We start from the raw sequence: 18,853 nt of genomic DNA, 5'->3' as shown, positions 1-18,853 counted from the left end.
GAATTAATATATTTCACACTATTGGTGAACTAAATAAAAATCCACATCCTCTCTGTATTGTGGATGGAAAAAGAGAGACAGTACAGGATCATGAAACATTCAAGAGGAGTTTTTACAAAACATGAGAAGATTAATGTTTTTAATTTTCTTTTTTTGCTAACTCCATAGGCTTGTTTGTTGTGGGCATACCAAATTTTAACCTTTGCTGTGAGCTGCTTAAGCAAATTAATGGATAAAAATAAAAAGAGAAAAATAAAACGTCTATCCATATAGGTAAACCAGCATAAGTCCCAATACAACTGGCCCCATACTGTATACTGACATAGTCTATGTTTACTGGACAACAGTATACAGTAGAGCGGTGCGCCTTTATGTACAATCATAACATATGCAAATTAATTTTTGGCTATAATTTATATAACATATTTATTGATGGCCAAACTTATTTTAATGTTTACCTTAAACATGCCAGCTCTCTCTTATTTTAAAGTTTTATTTACATATTCTGAAAGTTTGATTTTCCAAGTCCATGCCACGACAAAGGGCACATTCAAAGTCGGAGTCCGCCGCTGTATTATTGTGGAGTAACTGCTACACGCCTCTTGTAGGACTGTGCTCACAAATGTTAAGCAATTTTTGTTGCATGCACACCTTGTAAGTACATTGGGGAAACACGGCTAGGCAGTACAGTTTGTCTTGACAGTTTTTGGATAATGATGAACATCCATAGAGCTGTTCTGTAGAACAGTGTTTATAGGCAAGTGCGTGATTGAAAGTTTCCAATTCTGCAATGGAAATGCCCATCATTTCTGCCCTGTAGTACTGCAACCACGATGTGTATCACATATTTCAATGTCCAAGGTCAGCCCATAAATTTTCAGGTTAGTCAATAAACGTTTTCACCTTGAATGGTCCCTTGTAGCAAAGTCTAGCATCCCTCACAACAAAAAATGAACCAAAAAGTCTGGCTTACTGTAAGCAACTGCACCTTCACTTACTATCACGCATGTAAATGCAACCTTTTTACAGCACACGCCAAGTGTTTGCTAACTGAATAGTTCCTCTTGATATCGACTTTGTCAATACATATATGCCATTTCACATAACATATACAAAATAAGCATTACAGTTCAACATTGATTTAACCTAAGCATATATAAACATATATCCACATGTTGCTGACACGTTGGGTACATATATGTTACAATTCATACATAGTCACATCTACATGTATTACAGCATTTATAACTCGCGCAGAAAACAACATTTCAGTACCACTGTATGTCCTTCAAAATTTTGCTTTCGCCCTTAGGATGCATATAACAACATATTATGACATTTTAAATACACAATACTTGAAATTTTCTTTGACCATTCAAAGGATGTTTATCTCTTACAGATCTGTCATGAGCAGGTAACTCTTTTAATCTTTGAGCTCATGGAATAATATTACCTTACACAGAATAGCAATTAAAATTGTTTTTTTTTTTCCAATTTCAATTTTGAAAGGACAATAAACATACATACATTTTGTTGATATGTATAAACCACTGTCCTCACATTTCGTCCGACTCGTGTGCCTGTAAATACAGATTGCGAACAAAAGTGAAGAAATCTTCATTGCATGTTAACCAACACAAGCAGACATAGCTATGCTTAGCCCTGCCTCTCTCAAGTCTGCTAGGAAAGCATCTACTGGTCTACAAGGAATGGTGACAGGGAATGGAAAGAAGCAAGTTTTTTATCTTATTTATTGTTATCTGCTGCTGAGTTCCATTATCTACGTGCCATAGAATAATTGAGTAAACTCTTCGTGCTCACATCTTTGTATATTTGTGAAACTACTTACTTAGTGTCTGCTGAACTAATCTCAGAATTCTGACAGTGCAGCATCATATAAGTTATCAGCATTACTTGTTTGAAAGTACCTGTCGTGAGTGTAATTCAGTGTACCTAACTTACATCAATATCTTCAGGATTCCACTCTTGTCTGTATAATATACTGAAATATGTCACTATGAAGGTTGTGCCGAGAAAACATTGTAGATGAACATTCAAATAAGTAGTGAATACTCATATTTGGTGCTCATATCAGTAACATGCACTTTCTAATATATGGTTTAAACTCTTCTTGCCTTGGTAATACTAGATTTAAGCTTCATTTAACAACATTCTACATACCGTGATCTCTTGTGTAAAGTCATCAACTCTTTTTTAATTATCAAAACCAGTATTTTTTTTTATAAGAGTGCAAATAATAATTCTTTCTTTTATATATATATTATATTCATGTTATATATTATATTCATATCATTAATTTGAACCCAACAATCACGTTTGTTATTGTTATTGTCACTGTTACATTTCGTAGTCTTTTCTGTCTTCTTATTTCCTCCTTCTGTTTTTGCCAGCAGTTTTACTTTCTATTCACCTTCTCCTTTTTTACCGTAATCCAGTATACAATTTTATCCCGCCGATATATACTCAATAATACGTAATAATACGTAACCCACTTCCAAACCAACAAATTTTTTTTTTTTTTTTTTCCGCTTTCAACACTACCGCTGCTATAAAATCCACCGTTTCCAGTTCACAAACAGTTCCTTTCAGCTATTTAACAACCTTTTCGGCTAGTTTTAATATCTTTTGCTTTATTTCCATTTCCGTTTTTCTCACATCATCGATCATTTCTAGCCGCTTCCCACAGGTTTTAACGTCATTATTTCTTCATCAGACAATTGTTAGCTTCATTTCCATAATCTGTCACCACCAAACCACCCTTTTAATACATCCTCACGTAGTTTTTTCGAAATTCTCCCGTATTTCTCCACCCTTTAACGTGTTTTGGCGGCAACACAACCACCTAACCTTTATGCACATCATTATCTACCTACACAAGTTCACCACAGGATCAACAGCCCAGCTCTAACCAACCCTTTTTCGCCTTTTTTCACACCAGATCTCCATTTGCTTTCTAGTTTTACCTTTATTTCTCCCCATATATTTTTATATTTATTTTCATTTTCATTTCAGCCTCGTGTTCCACTTTCCACCTTCTAGTACCATGTCACCCTCACAACACCTCCACAACGACCCCATTAAGTTTTATTTACATTCCCTCCGCAAACATGCCTTCGCCCTAGCCAGATTACACTCCCATATTTTATTTTCTCAGGCTTGTTTGACATTCGGCATCACCCCGAAAGGCCTCACACTTAAAGTTCCCATCTCTGGCTGCAACCCTTCTTTCCATCAGTCCCTATACCAGTTCCAAACTGAACAATCCATTGCCCTCACCCACCTAATCCTTCACCTACACATCCACTCAGGCAATCAACACACCCATCAACTCCTATCCTTAATAGAAGTCCTCAATCTTTCCTCTCCCACATCCACACCGGCTGTTCAGAGCATCCTCCTACAGGCCAACCGCAAATTAGAAAAGCATGCCACCCTCCACCTTAAAAAACTATCCAATCTCCTGGTTTCCCACCTCCGGAAAGGCAACTCACTCACCCTTCACAACCTTTCCAGCAAACCTCAACCTCCTCTCATTGCACACAAACCCAGTCTCTCCCATCTACTCAATCTCCCACTTCCAGCTCCACTCCCTCCAAAACCTCAAAATTCCAATCAACGCAATCTGGAACCACAACACCCCAATTCAGTAGTTAACCTTTCCTCCAAACCTCTCTCCCAATCCGAAACCTCTGTCCTATCCAAAGGCCTCACCTTCAGCCCCACTCCCAGATTTAACCAAACAGCCCTCGTCAAAATTTTAAATAAATAAATATATATATTTAAAAAGAAAGATGATGAGACTTACCAAACAAAAGCGCTGGCAGGTCGATAGACACACAAACAAACACAATCATGCACACAAAATTCAAGCTTTCGCAACAAACTGTTGCCTCATCAGGAAAGAGGGAAGGAGAGGGAAAGACGAAAGGATGTGGGTTTTAAGGGAAAGGTTAAGGAGTCATTCCAGTCCCGGGAGCGGAAAGACTTACCTTATGGGGAAAAAAGGACGGGTATACACTCGCACACACACACATATCCATCCACACATGGATGTGTGGATGGACATGCGTGCGTGTGCGAGCGCACACCCGCCCCTCCCTCCCCACAAGGCAAGTCCCTCCGCTCCCGGGACCGGAATGACTCCTTAACCCCTCCCCCAAAACCCACATCCCTTCGTCCCCCCCCCCTCCCCCCTCCCCCCCCCTCCCCGCTCCCCCCCCCCCCCCCCCCCGACGAGGCCGGGGTTCAAGCTTTCGCGGCAGACTGTTGCCTCGTCGGGGGTGAGGGGGGGGACGAAGGGATGTGGGTTTTGGGGGAGGGGTTAAGGAGTCATTCCGGTCCCGGGAGCGGAGGGACTTGCCTTGTGGGGAGGGAGGGGCGGGTGTGCGCTCGCACACGCACGCATGTCCATCCACACATCCATGTGTGGATGGATATGTGTGTGTGTGCGAGTGTATACCCGTCCTTTTTTCCCCATAAGGTAAGTCTTTCCGCTCCCGGGACTGGAATGACTCCTTAACCTTTCCCTTAAAACCCACATCCTTTTGTCTTTCCCTCTCCTTCCCTCTTTCCTGATGAGGCAACAGTTTGTTGCGAAAGCTTGAATTTTGTGTGCATGATTGTGTTTGTTTGTGTGTCTATCGACCTGCCAGCGCTTTTGTTTGGTAAGTCTCATCATCTTTCTTTTTAAATATATTTTTCCCACGTGGAATGTTTCCCTCTATTATATATTGTTTGTGTGTCTATCGATCTGCCAGCGCTTTTGTTTGGTAAGTCTCATCATCTTTCTTTTCAAATATATTTTTCCCACGTGGAATGTTTCCCTATATATATATATATATATATATATATATATATATATATATATATATATATATGTCTGCTTGTGTCTTGTATGTATGGATGGATATGTGTGTGTGTGCGAGTGTATACCTGTCCTTTTTTCCCCCTAAGGTAAGTCTTTCCGCTCCCGGGATTGGAATGACTCCTTACCCTCTCCCTTAAAACCCATATCCTTTTGTCTTTCCTTCTCCTTCCCTCTTTCCTGACGAGGCAACCGTTGGTTGCGAAAGCTAGAGTTTTGTGTGTATGTTTGTGTTTATTTGTGTGTCTATTGACCTGCCAGCGCCTTTGTTGGGTAAGTCTCATCATCTTTCTTTTTAAATATATATATATATATATATATATATAAAAACAAAGATGATGTGACTTACCAAATGAAAGTGCTGGCAGGTCGACAGACACACAAACATACACACAAAATTCAAGCTTTCGCAACAAACTGTTGCCTCATCAGGAAAGAGGGAAGGAGAGGGAAAGACGAAAGGATGTGGGTTTTAAGGGAGAGGGTAAGGAGTCATTCCAGTCCCGGGAGCGGAAAGACTTACCTTAGGGGGAAAAAAGGACGGGTACACACTCGCGCACACACACACATATCCATCCACACATATACAGACACAAGCAGACATATTTAAAGACAAAGAGTTTGGGCAGAGATGTCAGTCGAGGCAGAAGTGCAGAGGAAAAGATGTTGTTGAATGACAGGTGAGGTATGAGTTGCGGCAACTTAAAATTAGCAGAGATTGAGGCCTGGTGGATAACGGGAAGAGAGGATATGCTGAAGGGCAAGTTCCCATCTCCAGAGTTCTGACAGGTTGATGTTAGTGGGAAGTCGCATTCGCATGAATGGACACAGGCAGACAGTGTTCGTTGGTAATGAGAATCACCCTGTGGCTAAACATGCCTTGGTGCACGGCCAGCACATCTTGGCACAGTGTTACACCGTCCGGGTTATCTGGATACTTCCCACTAACACCAACCTGTCAGAACTCTGGAGATGGGAACTTGCCCATCAGCATATCCTATCTTCTCGCTATCTGCCAGGCATCAATCTTCGCTAATTTCTAATTTCAATTTGCCGCCGCTCATACCTCACCTGTCTTTCAACATCATCTTTGCCTCTGTACTTCCGCCTCGACTGACATCTCTGCCCAAACTCTTTGCCTTTACAAATGTCTGCTTGTGTCTGTGTATATGCGGATGGATATGTGTGTGTGTGTGCGAATGTATACCTGTCCTTTTTTCCCCCTAAGGTAAGTCTTTCCGCTCCCGGGATTGGAATGACTCCTTACCCTCTCCCTTAAAACCCATATCCTTTTGTCTTTCCTTCTCCTTCCCTCTTTCCTGACGAGGCAACCGTTGGTTGCGAAAGCTAGATTTTTGTGTGTATGTTTGTGTTTGTTTGTGTGTCTATCGACCTGCCAGCGCTTTTGTTGGGTAAGTCTCATCATCTTTCTTTTTAAATATATTTTTCCCACGTGGAATGTTTCCCTCTATTATATATATATATATATATATATATATATATATATATATATATATATATATATATATATATATATATATATAAAAAGAAAGATGATGAGACTTACCAAATGAAAGTGCTGGCAGCGGGTATACACTCGCGCACACACACACATATCCATCCACACATACACAGACACAAGCAGACATTTGTAAAGGCCTTTACAAATGTCTGCTTGTGTCTTGTATGTATGGATGGATATGTGTGTGTGTGCGAGTGTATACCTGTCCTTTTTTTCCCCCTAAGGTAAGTCTTTCCGCTCCCGGGATTGGAATGACTCCTTAACCTCTCCCTTAAAACCCATATCCTTTTGTCTTTCCTTCTCCTTCCCTCTTTCCTGACGAGGCAACCGTTGGTTGCGAAAGCTAGAATTTTGTGTGTATGTTTGTGTTTGTTTGTGTGTCTATCGACCTGCCAGCGCTTTTGTTTGGTAAGTCTCATCATCTTTCTTTTTAAATATATTTTTCCCACATGGAATGTTTCCCTCTATTATATATATATATATATATATATAATTACTGGAATAATTACCGTGTAAATTTGTATATACTGTATGTAGAAGTGTAGTGTGTCAATAGGTTTCTGTAGTTAGTCATTATTTCTTCCTCTATAAATTTTATTTTGGTTTATACTTCCTTACTGTGTTAGTTCCATTCTTATAGTGTAGACTCCTTCACTTTAGTAGTAATTAACTTATATTAAAACAGCCAGAAAATAAGTTATTTGGCACCTAGATGCCAAGTTTGCATTGCATCCAGCATGCGAAGCGGCATGTTGGACTGAACTACTTCCTTGCTTGCATTGCGGTGGCTGACCTACGTGTTAGCTCCTACTACGTCTGCACATCCTCTCCCTCTTGTAATGTTACTTCACATATTTATATCTTGAGTGCTTTATTACATTGTATTTGGGAAAAGTACATACTGTAGAATGAATCGGCACCACTGTGATAGTGTTCGATTTCCAGGCTTCGTATAGCATTTGACATTAAACAGAATCTTAAATTACTGTAACTTACCTTCTTCCTTTTAAAAACATATAAATAAATAAAATAAAAATTTTCTCTTAAAACTATGTTAACAATTGTTATATACCTATCATATCGAAATATTTCACTTGTTCATGTACCATACTTCAAGTGAGGTTTGATCTATGTCCAATCCTTTTAGTGTACATTCTGGTCCCAAAACTTCGTTCAATTGCGGAAATGAGAACACTCGCGCTCACGTTCGGGTTAAACATCAAAACACAATTCACAGCTCCTGTCCCCACACACAAAGACTGTGTACTTTTTACTATCTTCATGTAATGCTGTTTGCAAAATGACACTTTTAAACCAATTATAGTGAGGTATTTAAACATTGTGAAATTTCAGTAAAATTCTTCAAGGTTGTCAGGGCATGTCCTGGCAGGAACAGTGATTTTCTTTATACTTTGAGTGTCAAGCACAAGCCTGACACTACTGTTGGGCGTGGCAATAACTAAAATAGGGGTACAGTATGGGAAATAGGAGGGTTGTACGATCTTCCAATTTATCACCTGTTAAATTTCTTTCCTCACAGCTTCTCTTTTTCTTCAGAGAATTGGATATGAAGGAAAGCAGCATGTTTTGTGTGGATAATTGTCCATTCTATATTTGGAATCCTTTACTGCCCAAGTGCACCTTCTAAATACTTGCGCACAGTGAAGTATTACTTCTTGTAACTCCTCCTTCTGATCCTCTAACAAGCAGGCAGATTCACTTACCTTGGTTTGGACAGTCTCCAGGTTTGTTGATTGTAAAGAAACATTTTCCTATCCATATGTTCATCTATACTTTCTATCGTCTACAGGTATCCATTCGAATAAGACAGTTTACTACAAGTTTTTCTACTACCAGAAAAATACATTTTACACAAAAATTGTTCATGGTAATTGGTATTAATGCCTGAAGTTTGACCCCTTTTGACTTGCTCCCCACTGCTGTCAGAATACAATTCTGCACTGGAAAGGTTGGTATATAACATCTTTGCAGCTCGTTAAACAGACCTTGTGATATTACATTAGTCAATGCAACCATATCAAGTACCACAGGTACTTCTATAATTACAGCTGGCACTGACTCCTCATTATCCTTGTTTAAGTTGTTAATATCTTCCCAACACAGTTCTTCTTTTATATCCACCCCTTGGCCATACCTGGGAAAGTAATTTGGAATAAATTATGTGCCCCCACCCCTATTATTGGTCTGCAAGTGGGGTATTATTGTTACCTGTTTGAGTTTTCCTGATTGGTCGGCGGTTAGCCTCTTCATTGTGAGTAACTTAAACTACCTGCATGTTGTGAGTTTGACCTTGCCAGTTCGTTTCCTGTATTGCCCTGGAATTAAAGTCTCCTTGACCTTGAACTCCACTGGATATATAAATATTCCGTTGATTGTAATTGCCAGGTGGAAGGCGGCCAGATGGTCTGTTTGCTGTCAGTTCCTGCCAGTTACTGTACTAGTTATTGCTACCTGCAGGGGATGCATTATGAACTTGTTGGCCACAGTCCCTCTGTTCAATATATGCTGTTACCATACTTAATTTTTGTATTATTGGTGTTGCACGGGGTGTGCAGGTGCCATGTCGGTTATTGCCACCATTGCCATTCTGCTGTTGACTATTTTGTGGAGGTGCACATTGTATATTAATGTTCTGTGGCTGCGACGACCCCTCTTCATAGATTAGGTCAGTTGACTTGAGTATGGAAAAGGAATACTCTTATATAATTTTCAGGTGTAGTGATCAGCTTGGCCGGCCGGTGTGGCCGTGCGGTTCTAGGCTCTTCAGTCTGGCACCGAGTGACCGCTACAGTCGCAGGTTCGAATCCTGCCTCGGGCATGGATGTGTGTGATGTCCTTAGGTTAGTTAGGTTTAAGTAGTTCTAAGTTTTAGGGGACTGATGACCACAGATGTTAAGCCCCATAGTGCTCAGAGCCATTTGTGATCAGCTTTTTCCCTGAGATGGACAGGCAGGCGACTTTTCAGTATTTTCAATATGTCCCCAGGGGAAACTGGGTTTGTGCAGTGCGTGGTTTTGTTTAAGCTTTTGTCATAATACTTCCTCAGTCCCCCATGTTTACTACCGAATAGTGATTGGTTTGACAAAATAATCTCAATATTGCCTGTCTTGGACGGCTGTGGACCAATATTTATCCAAGAAAACCCATTCAGATTGCTCATAGGTATGGTGCTGTTAGCCATATCTGTTGCCCACAAAAAAACATCGCACTGTGTGTACCCCACAACAAACTGAATCTTCTGTACTTCTGTACAGTTGCAGGGTAACACGTTGCGAAAAGCTCTGATAAACACTATGGGGCTACCCGCTGTTTGAAAAATTGGAAATTGCCAATGATGGGGCAGACCTTCAGCCACTAATAAAGTAGACAAACATGGCATTCTTCAGATGTTGCATTTTGTAATTTCTTTCTTCTCCATCTGAAGAGCTGGTGGCAAATGGATAAGTATTACCACTATCTAACTTACCCGACTGCACCTGATTGAGCCGGCCGAAGTGGCCGTGCGGTTAAAGGCGCTGCAGTCTGGAACCGCAAGACCGCTACGGTCGCAGGTTCGAATCCTGCCTCGGGCATGGATGTTTGTGATGTCCTTAGGTTAGTTAGGTTTAACTAGTTCTAAGTTCTAGGGGACTAATGACCTCAGCAGTTGAGTCCCATAGTGCTCAGAGCCATTTTGCACCTGATTGCTTGCTATTAGTTCTACGACTTCTTATCCAGTGAATAAAATTATAATTATAGATTTAAAAAATGTATATTCTTTACTGTTTCCTTAATGAAACCTGAAAACAAGAATATAGAGGAAGATACATGTACTACACATCCAGTGCATGAAAGAATAAAGTCCAAAATTTTACTTTTCTATTTAAGGTAGCATATTAGAGCATTTAGATTCTTTTTTGAGTAATTAATTATTCAGCAAAAACTTTATCTGTTTTTCTCAAAACTTTTTTTATTGTGACTTGATTCAGCTGTGCATTGGATGCCCCATATAAAGGGTGTCCCAGGAGGAATGGTCAGTATTCAGGGATATGACAGGAATGATCATTCAGAGCAAAGAAGTCTTGTAAATATAGGCTGTAAAATGCTTACTTTGAGGCCTACAAGCACTACTTCAACTTCAACACTGCGAAACAACTCTCCTCTACTGCAGCTCTTTGCTTGCCATATTTTGAGAGGTAGTAGGGTGGACAAAAAACGAGTGAAAAAATGGCCATTATACGTGAGTTTGAAAGTGCATACCTTAAGAGCTATGAGCACTTGTTCATCTCACTACTGAACAAGTACTCATGACTCAGAGCATATCCAGTTTGGAACCCATGTTGTCTTGTTTTGGTCCATATTACCTCCGCATGAAATGTGGGTAGCAAAATGCCTGCAGTAGAAGAGATTTGGTTCACAGTATTGAAGCTGTCATATCCCTGAACACACACACACACACACACACACACACACACACACACACACACACACACACTACAGACTCCATGGACATGATAGAGAGCCATGCAGTTTTAAGGCGCCATGTCGGATTGCGCGGCACTTCCTACTGGAGGTTCAAGTCCTCACTCAGGGATGGTTGTGTGTGTCATTCTTAGTTTTAGTTAGTTTAAGTAGTGTGTAAGTCCAGGGACGGATGACCTCAGCAATTTGGTCCCTTGGGAATTCACATACATTTTAACATTTTTCATTGCAAGGCTAGTTATTGATTATCAAGTTGTTGGGGCTGATGGAGGTGGGAAGGGGTAGGGATTGATTCACAAATAGTGCAGGGCAATGGAATAGTACGAGGAAGGTCTTTCAACAGATGGCTCAGTGGCTGCACAACAAGGTGAAAGGAATTCTGAGGGCAAAGCATCTAAGGAAGATAGAGTGATTTTTTTGTGAGTTGGGAGTGGAGATGATGGAGTAGAAATAGAGGTGAGGGAGAGGGGTAGAGGAGTAGGAGCAGAGAGAATAAGAGAATGCCCACAATGGGAGGGAGGGAGGCTGTAGGTGGAAGAAGAGTGGTGAGATAAGGCAGTACATGGTCTGGATGGGGAAGGAATGGTGTGGACAGTAGAGAGAAGGGGAAAGGTAAGGTGAGGCAGTGGAAAACAGTTTAGGTGAGGGGGGATTGTGAGAGAGCAGGATTTGCTGGAGAGGCTGTTCCCACACAGTGAAGCAGATGTTGGAGTGATTTTTTTGTGAGTTGGGAGTGGAGATGATGGAGTAGAAATAGAGGTGAGGGAGAGGGGTAGAGGAGTAGGAGCAGAGAGAATAAGAGAATGCCCACAATGGGAGGGAGGGAGGCTGTAGGTGGAAGAAGAGTGGTGAGATAAGGCAGTACATGGTCTGGATGGGGAAGGAATGGTGTGGACAGTAGAGAGAAGGGGAAAGGTAAGGTGAGGCAGTGGAAAACAGTTTAGGTGAGGGGGGATTGTGAGAGAGCAGGATTTGCTGGAGAGGCTGTTCCCACACAGTGAAGCAGATGTTGAAGTCATTTGTGTTCTTATGTCCACCATGTTTGGCAACTGGATTGTCAAATTTGTCAGGGTGTATACGGCCCGGGAGATCCGGGAAAAACCCGGGAATTTTTTCATCCGGGAAAAACCCGGGAATTTTTTAGAATTCCGGGAGTTTTCATTGTTTTAGATTTTAGTTAAAGTTTTGTAGGTTTGACGTGTAAGATCTGATACGCTGACAAAGAACTTTAGTCCACTACTGCTGAATAATACTGCAGCAGTGAAACATAAATCAGAGAATAACACCAAAATAAAAGTTTAGTTGCATAGAAAATGGATAATTTACACAATGCACAGACCAAAGTGCCGACACCGAAAAGTGTCAAAGGCTTTAGGTCGAAGATTATGCAGTACGTCCGTAACAACTAACGTGCATTCGATGTGTGTGACGTCACAATTGTTTACATTTCTAACAGATCAACAGAAAATATTACGAATAGTGGCTTGAGACGCGTTACTTTCAAAGTAAATTTCCACGCAAGATAATTTATGTTACGTGTGAGAATGTGCAGTGAATTTCTTAAATCACAGGGCGTTATAACGCTCATTCAAAATGTAACACTTTGAGGATCTGCCATTTGAAAAATGTTGGGCCCAGAAGATAAGTCATTTATGCCACTATTTAAAATTTTACTGGCATATTTGTATTTGGTATGACTTAACGTGTAACACACGCTAAAAAAAGACCGAGCTTCAAGTTAGTTTTCATATTTAATGTTGTTCTTTCATAGATAAAAAATTATGCAATCGATGGCAAAAAGTGTAATTGACCTTCAAAAAATTGTGCATAATGTGTTACTGAGCAATGTCACAAATCTCTTCATGCCAGAAGACTTCGACTTTTCTACGCAACTGATAATCATTTTGGCACGATTTTAATTGCCAAATTAGAGCCTGTCAGTAGGCCTACGGACTTCCTATCATTGTAGGACTAATAACAGTGGATGCCAATAGGCGATGCAATTCTCGTTTGTACATACACATCTACTCACAATTTAACCGGTGTAGAAACGCAATTTGCTGAGTTGAGCGTGCTCGGCCTATCTTTGTAACGTATGCGCCGCGGCCTGTCTTTCTCGCAGGCCTCGTGCTCTGAATAACTGCCGTCATTTGCTAGTGAGATCACATGACATGAGCTATGACTGGCTGACAAAAGTGCATCACTCAATGCAATCTCTATTTTAGAGTTTTGGAAGCTACCGTGTTGTAATTTGTGGTATTTGTGTATATACTTTCGCAATACGTAAATAAACTGTGTGCATATTGTCTCACATCAAACAACTTTCCAAACCCATTGTTTTTCCTGGATTTCGTTTCCTAAAGTGCTGGGACATCCTCCGCCGGTATAAGACTTTTACAATTCAAAGTACTGATAGGTTTTACAGCTCCGAGGGAAAGTATACTGTTACTTAACACGGATGTATTTTCACCCGCTTTATATGTAATTTCATCCGGAAGAAATTGTGTTTTTAACCGTGAAATCTGGGAATTTTTTTTGCTTGTCCACGTAGACACCCTGTTTGTGGTTCACCACTTTTTGGCTGTGTCCAGTCAGGCAAGTAAACAATTGATTGGTTGTCACGTCCACAAAGAATGCTGTACAGTAATTGCGGCATAGTTGATACATAACATGGCTGCTTTCACCTGTGGCCTGCCTTGTACTGGCCAGGAAATACCGGTCACTGGATTGCAATGAAAGGTAATGGGTTGGCATGTGGGACATGTCTTGCACCTGATCTGATCACAAGTGAATGACCCATGGGTTGGATGATTGGCAGCAGGATTGAAATAGGAACAGTCAAGGATATCCTGCAGGTGGGGTGAGTGGGCAAAAGTACTTAGAGAGGTTTGGGTAGGATATCCCTCATCTAGGGGCACGATGAGAGCTAGTCAAAGCCCTGGTGATGGATGTGGGCTTTCTCCTGTAGATGCATCCACGGGTGGCGAGGCTGCCGGGAAGAGACTCTTTGACATCGAACAAGCTACAGCTGTCAAAGTGGATGTACTGTTGGCTAATGCACCTGATATGGACAATTGTATTTATGAAACTATCTAAGAGTGGATATTGACATTGAGGAAGATGGTTCGTTGAGATAATGTGAAGTGGGTTTGTGAGTGTGTGTTGAGGGATCTTTTCTACGAGTCCAGATCATGAAAATGTCATCAATGAATATGAACCAGACAAAGAATTAGGTGTTTACTGGATAGGAAGGATTACTCCAGGTGGCCAATAAATAAGTTGGCATAGAATTGTGCCACGTGAGTACCCATGTCAGTACAACATTTTTGTTTGTATTTCCTTTTGAGAGTGAAATAACTGTGGGTCAGGATGTGGTTGCCAAGGAGGATTAAGAAAGTAGTGGTGGGTTTGGTATCAGGGAAAGGTAGTGTTCCATGGCCACAAGGTCATGGGTGTAGAAGGTGTTGGTATTTAAGGATGTCACATATATAGCGACCAACAAGGAGTCTGGTGATGAAGGGACAGGAACTATGGACAGGCGGTGAAGGAAGTGAGCATTGTCTTGGATATAGGGTGGGATGTTACAGACAACAGTTTGGAGGTGTTGGCCAACAGGTGTGAAGATTTGTTGTCTGAGGGTGTTGCACTCAGCTGCAGTAGGACAACAAGCAGAGAGATTTGTGGGTTTGAGGGAGTAGATAAAAGGTTAGGAGTACGGGGTGGGGGGGGGGGGGGGGGGGCAAGAGGAGGAAGATGGGTTCGGGGTCAAGTTTTGGGATGGACATAAAGCCTTATGTTGGACTTGTGGGTTGGGAACTTGGTTGTAGTGTTTGTATGCAGAGGTGTCAGGAAGTTGGCAGTTACCTCAACTGTATAGTCACTATGATTCAAGACCACTGTGTGGTTCTTTGTCCACAGAAAGGACAAGAAGATCTGTATTGGTTTTCAGCTTACATATAGCTGTGAGTTTCATAGGAGTGACGTTGGAGTCACAGGAGAGAGATGTAGGAAAAGAAGGTGAGGTGAGGTTAGAATTGAGGAATCCCTGAAAGGTTACCAGGGGATGACAGTGGATTATGAATGGAGGGAAATTGGAACCGTTTTAAATGAGATTATATCTGGGCTTTTGGTTGTCTTTTATCAGTGGGGTGTGTGGTGAAGAAGTGTTTCCCATACAGAGGACGAGTAAAGGAGAGAAGGTCCTTTATAAGCCCAGCAATTTCTTCCACAGCCCAGTTGCAACCATTTCCCCTGCACTAAAAGGCAGGGACATTTATGAAAGTAGCCATGTTACACATATCAGCTGAGCTCCAATTACTTTACAGGATTCTATGTGTGCAAGGCAGGTAACAAACTGTCTATTAGCGTGAATGGCCATGGCCAGACTGTGCCAACTTGATCACACAGCTGCTGAATTGCTGCACATCACAACTCAAGTGATATTAACTTCTACTTCACTGTGCAGGCCATTCCCTGTCTCCTTCTGTTCAATAGCTGAAATTTAGATTTGGATTAAAAATACAGATTGGACTGATGGATTGCTGAATTCCTTTTCCTTTTTTAAAATTTACTAGTCACTGCGCACAATGCTTCCAATGGAATCAAACATGGTTATAAGTTAGAGACAAATTATGCTTTGCAAAGTATTCCAAATCAGCTAAGTATGAGAAAGAAATATCAACAGATTGCATTAGAACATGTTTACCTGCATCGCCTTCTCATCCTCATTCCCATCCCCATCCACATCCCCATCCTTAGGGATAGATCGGTATCTTAATACCAGACAGCTTTTATCCAGAAAATGAGTCAAGTATATACCAAATTTTGTTGGCATTGCTGCTGATGTCCCTGAGTCCTACTTTTATGTTAGGTCTCTTCATTCCCACCCCCATCCCCACTTTCAGTCATGGGAATCCTTTGTGGTCTTACTGTCACAGCAGTCCTTTTCAAGATCGCAAGTGATATGTGTGCAATATTTGGTAGACGTTGCTTCAGAGATGGCCTGACATGTCACTGTCTTTGCCAGCCACCCCGCAACACCATCAAATCGCGCGCACGCTCACACACACACACACACACACACACACACACACACACACACACACACACACCAAATAATAAGGAAAATTTAAAACTCTCCCATAATCTACCTTTCCCTTTCTATTTTTCTTTCCCTTCTTCCACCTGCTTTATTACACTCCGTCCCTTTTCCAGCTGCCTCCTCATACCCTGTACCTCTTCCATCTGACTCCTCACATTTGGTACCTCTTCCCCTGCCACCCCACACCCACTCTCACTTCCACATGCCTCCTCACATCTTTTCCTTCTTCCTCTTCACACCCTCTTCCTTTTCCACGTGAAAACTACCCCATTTCATCTTCCGCTTGTCTCCTACGCTTTACCCTCCTCCCCCTTCTCTCTTGTTCATCTCCTCCTCACCCTCACTTATGTCACACCATTACCACCCCCACCTTGGGAAGTACGGGGTTGTCAGCCACAGTGTCCCTTTCCAAACAATAAGTATTAATTGTAAGAATTTTGACTGAAGTTGAATCAGTGGTATAGGAAGAGATGTGGAACACGCATCTATACATACATCCATGTTTAAAATGTAGGTAGAGGAGTAATGAAACAGTAACGGGTACCTCTGCATATTTTTGCATGTTACTTTGTTTACTTTTAGAATTCAGCTGTCATTCCCTGGACCAATCAACCCTCTGCATGTCTGCATCCATCTTGCTACAGTCATCTGGCATTTCAATGTTTATATAGATAGTAGCCACATGGAGCTTCCTACATTATCCACTAGATCAGAGCTCCACAACCTTTTTTACCTACCACTCACTTACTTTGTGTCTTTCTTAGTTGTAAAATTTATGTAAAGTGTAGGAGGCAAGTGGAAGATGGAGTGGGGTAGTGGGCAGGTGGAAAAGAAAGAGAGTGTGAGGAGTGAGAGGGACAAGGTGCGCAGAGGCAGGTGGAAGTAAGAGGGGGTGTGGGGAGGCAGGGGAAGAGGTACAGAGTGTGAAGAGTCAGATGTAAGAGGTACAGGGTGGGAGGAGGCAGGTGGAAAAGGGAAAGAGTGTAATGAAGCAGGTGGAAGAAGGGAGAGAGAAATAGAAGAGAAAAGGTAGGTTGGGGGGAGTTTTAAATTTTCTGACCACCCACAAATTCCACAGTGACAGTGCCTTAAAAAGTAGGAAAGTAACTTTACTTTAAAAAATTCATAAAGCAGAATTACAGCAAGTAAAAGCATATAATAATAATAATAATTGATTACTAAATTATCAATGTCAAAATTTTATGGAAAGCTAATAAAATGTTTTTTAAAATTCCTACTGCATACTGCTGATAGCAAAAGCTGGAACACTCACTAGCGCATTTACTCGAATCTAAGCCACACTTTTTTTCCTATTTTTGTAATCCAAAAATCCACCTGCGGCTTAGAATCAAGTGCAAAGTAAGCGTAAGTTCTGAAAAATGTTGGTAGGTGCCACCAGAACCAACTTCTGCCGTCGACTATATGTAGAGCTACACAGGCATGCTTTGCAGGCACAAAGATAAATACTGGTGCCAAAACCTCTGCGTCAGTAAACAAAATTAAAACAAATAGGTGGAAGACGAGCTTTTTTTCTCCGCCTCGAGTTTCGACCACTGCATTTCCATACATTATCCAACGAAGTAAATACAAATACCATATTGTTCATCTTCGAATGTCGCAGCATTTCAATGTACTACGAAAATCTGACTAGCAAGACTGTTTGGGATGTTTATCAATATGGCCAACTCGACGTTCTGAATTTTTTCCTACCTGTGAGAAGAGATGGTTGCTAATACAAACTGTGAATCACATGCAGTATTCTCTTCACCATAAGTATGATACGAATATAAACATTTTGACATGTATTCTTTCGTGTTTGCTTCTATCTCATTTAAATCCTGTCTGCCTAGTAAACTACGAAACTAGAGTGAGACAACAGCGAACGTGGAAGAATATACATGTCATGTCATGCTTATATTCGTATTATTCTTATGCCTAATAGTGATACAGTCAGAAATGAAGCATGGCAATTGACTAGTTTTTTAAATCTAAGATGACTCTAATTTCTGTGCAGAATGTAATGTACTAAAGAGGCGTCTGCAGATATTTTCAAATGGAGAAAAATTTTCTCTAAACTCTCGTTCAGAAAATCTTCTAACATACGCAGTCCATTATTTGGTTCTTGTTGATCATTATCAAAGAAAGCAGCAGTGTAAGTAACAACAAATAGCAGTCTCTTGCAATTGTTTCGCTTATGAGACAATTCCTCTCTCTCTCTCTCTCTCTCTCTCTCTCTCTTTTTTTTTTTTTTTTAATTGTAAGCGGCGGTAGCGTGCACAAAAGCAAGCCATGCAGCGAGCGGCGACAGGCCGTAAACACTCATTATCAGAATGTGACCAACAATGCATGACACAGTACAGTAATGCATTTTCAGCATAGAGTGACGTAAACACCTATAACAAAGAGAACGGCACTTATCGGATCAAAGAAAAATAATCAATCAATTCAAACCAGACGAATCACGTGAAAAAAGAAGGGTACACGAATAAATACGGACGGAGCGCTTGACGCATAGCAATGGCTACCTGGTAAAGCTTAACTGCTAAGCTTACGACTCGAACCAAACTACTGTAGCTGTATCGTCATTCGTTCGACCTAAATTGTGTCTCATATTACAATGGACAAACTTTGTTTCGATTTGGAGGTGCGGCCAAAAACTTTTCTCTCCCCTTGAATTTTGAGTCTCAAATTTCAGGTGCGGCTTAGATTATGGAAATTTTCTTTTTCCTTGATTTCGAGTCTCATTTTTCAGGTGCGGCTTAGATTCGAGTGGGGCTTAGATTCGAGTAAATACGGTAGTGGGTGGTAAGAACCAGATTGACTGCCACTGCAGTTTACCTCATGTACACCTGTATGGGATAAC

The 18,853-nt window shown here is 41.1% G+C and overlaps 1 protein-coding gene across 3 annotated transcripts in view; it reads left to right on the top strand.

The window, feature by feature from the left end:
* The window catches only part of LOC126190833 (speckle targeted PIP5K1A-regulated poly(A) polymerase-like), a 186,270-nt gene that overhangs the window by 137,129 nt on the left and 30,288 nt on the right, over positions 1–18,853 (top strand). The window lies entirely within an intron of this gene.

Source organism: Schistocerca cancellata, chromosome 6, assembly GCF_023864275.1.
Source record: "Schistocerca cancellata isolate TAMUIC-IGC-003103 chromosome 6, iqSchCanc2.1, whole genome shotgun sequence".
Taxonomy (NCBI): domain Eukaryota; kingdom Metazoa; phylum Arthropoda; class Insecta; order Orthoptera; family Acrididae; genus Schistocerca; species Schistocerca cancellata.
Note: the sequence above shows the minus strand (reverse complement) of the source record. Positions and strands in the feature narration are given on the sequence as shown.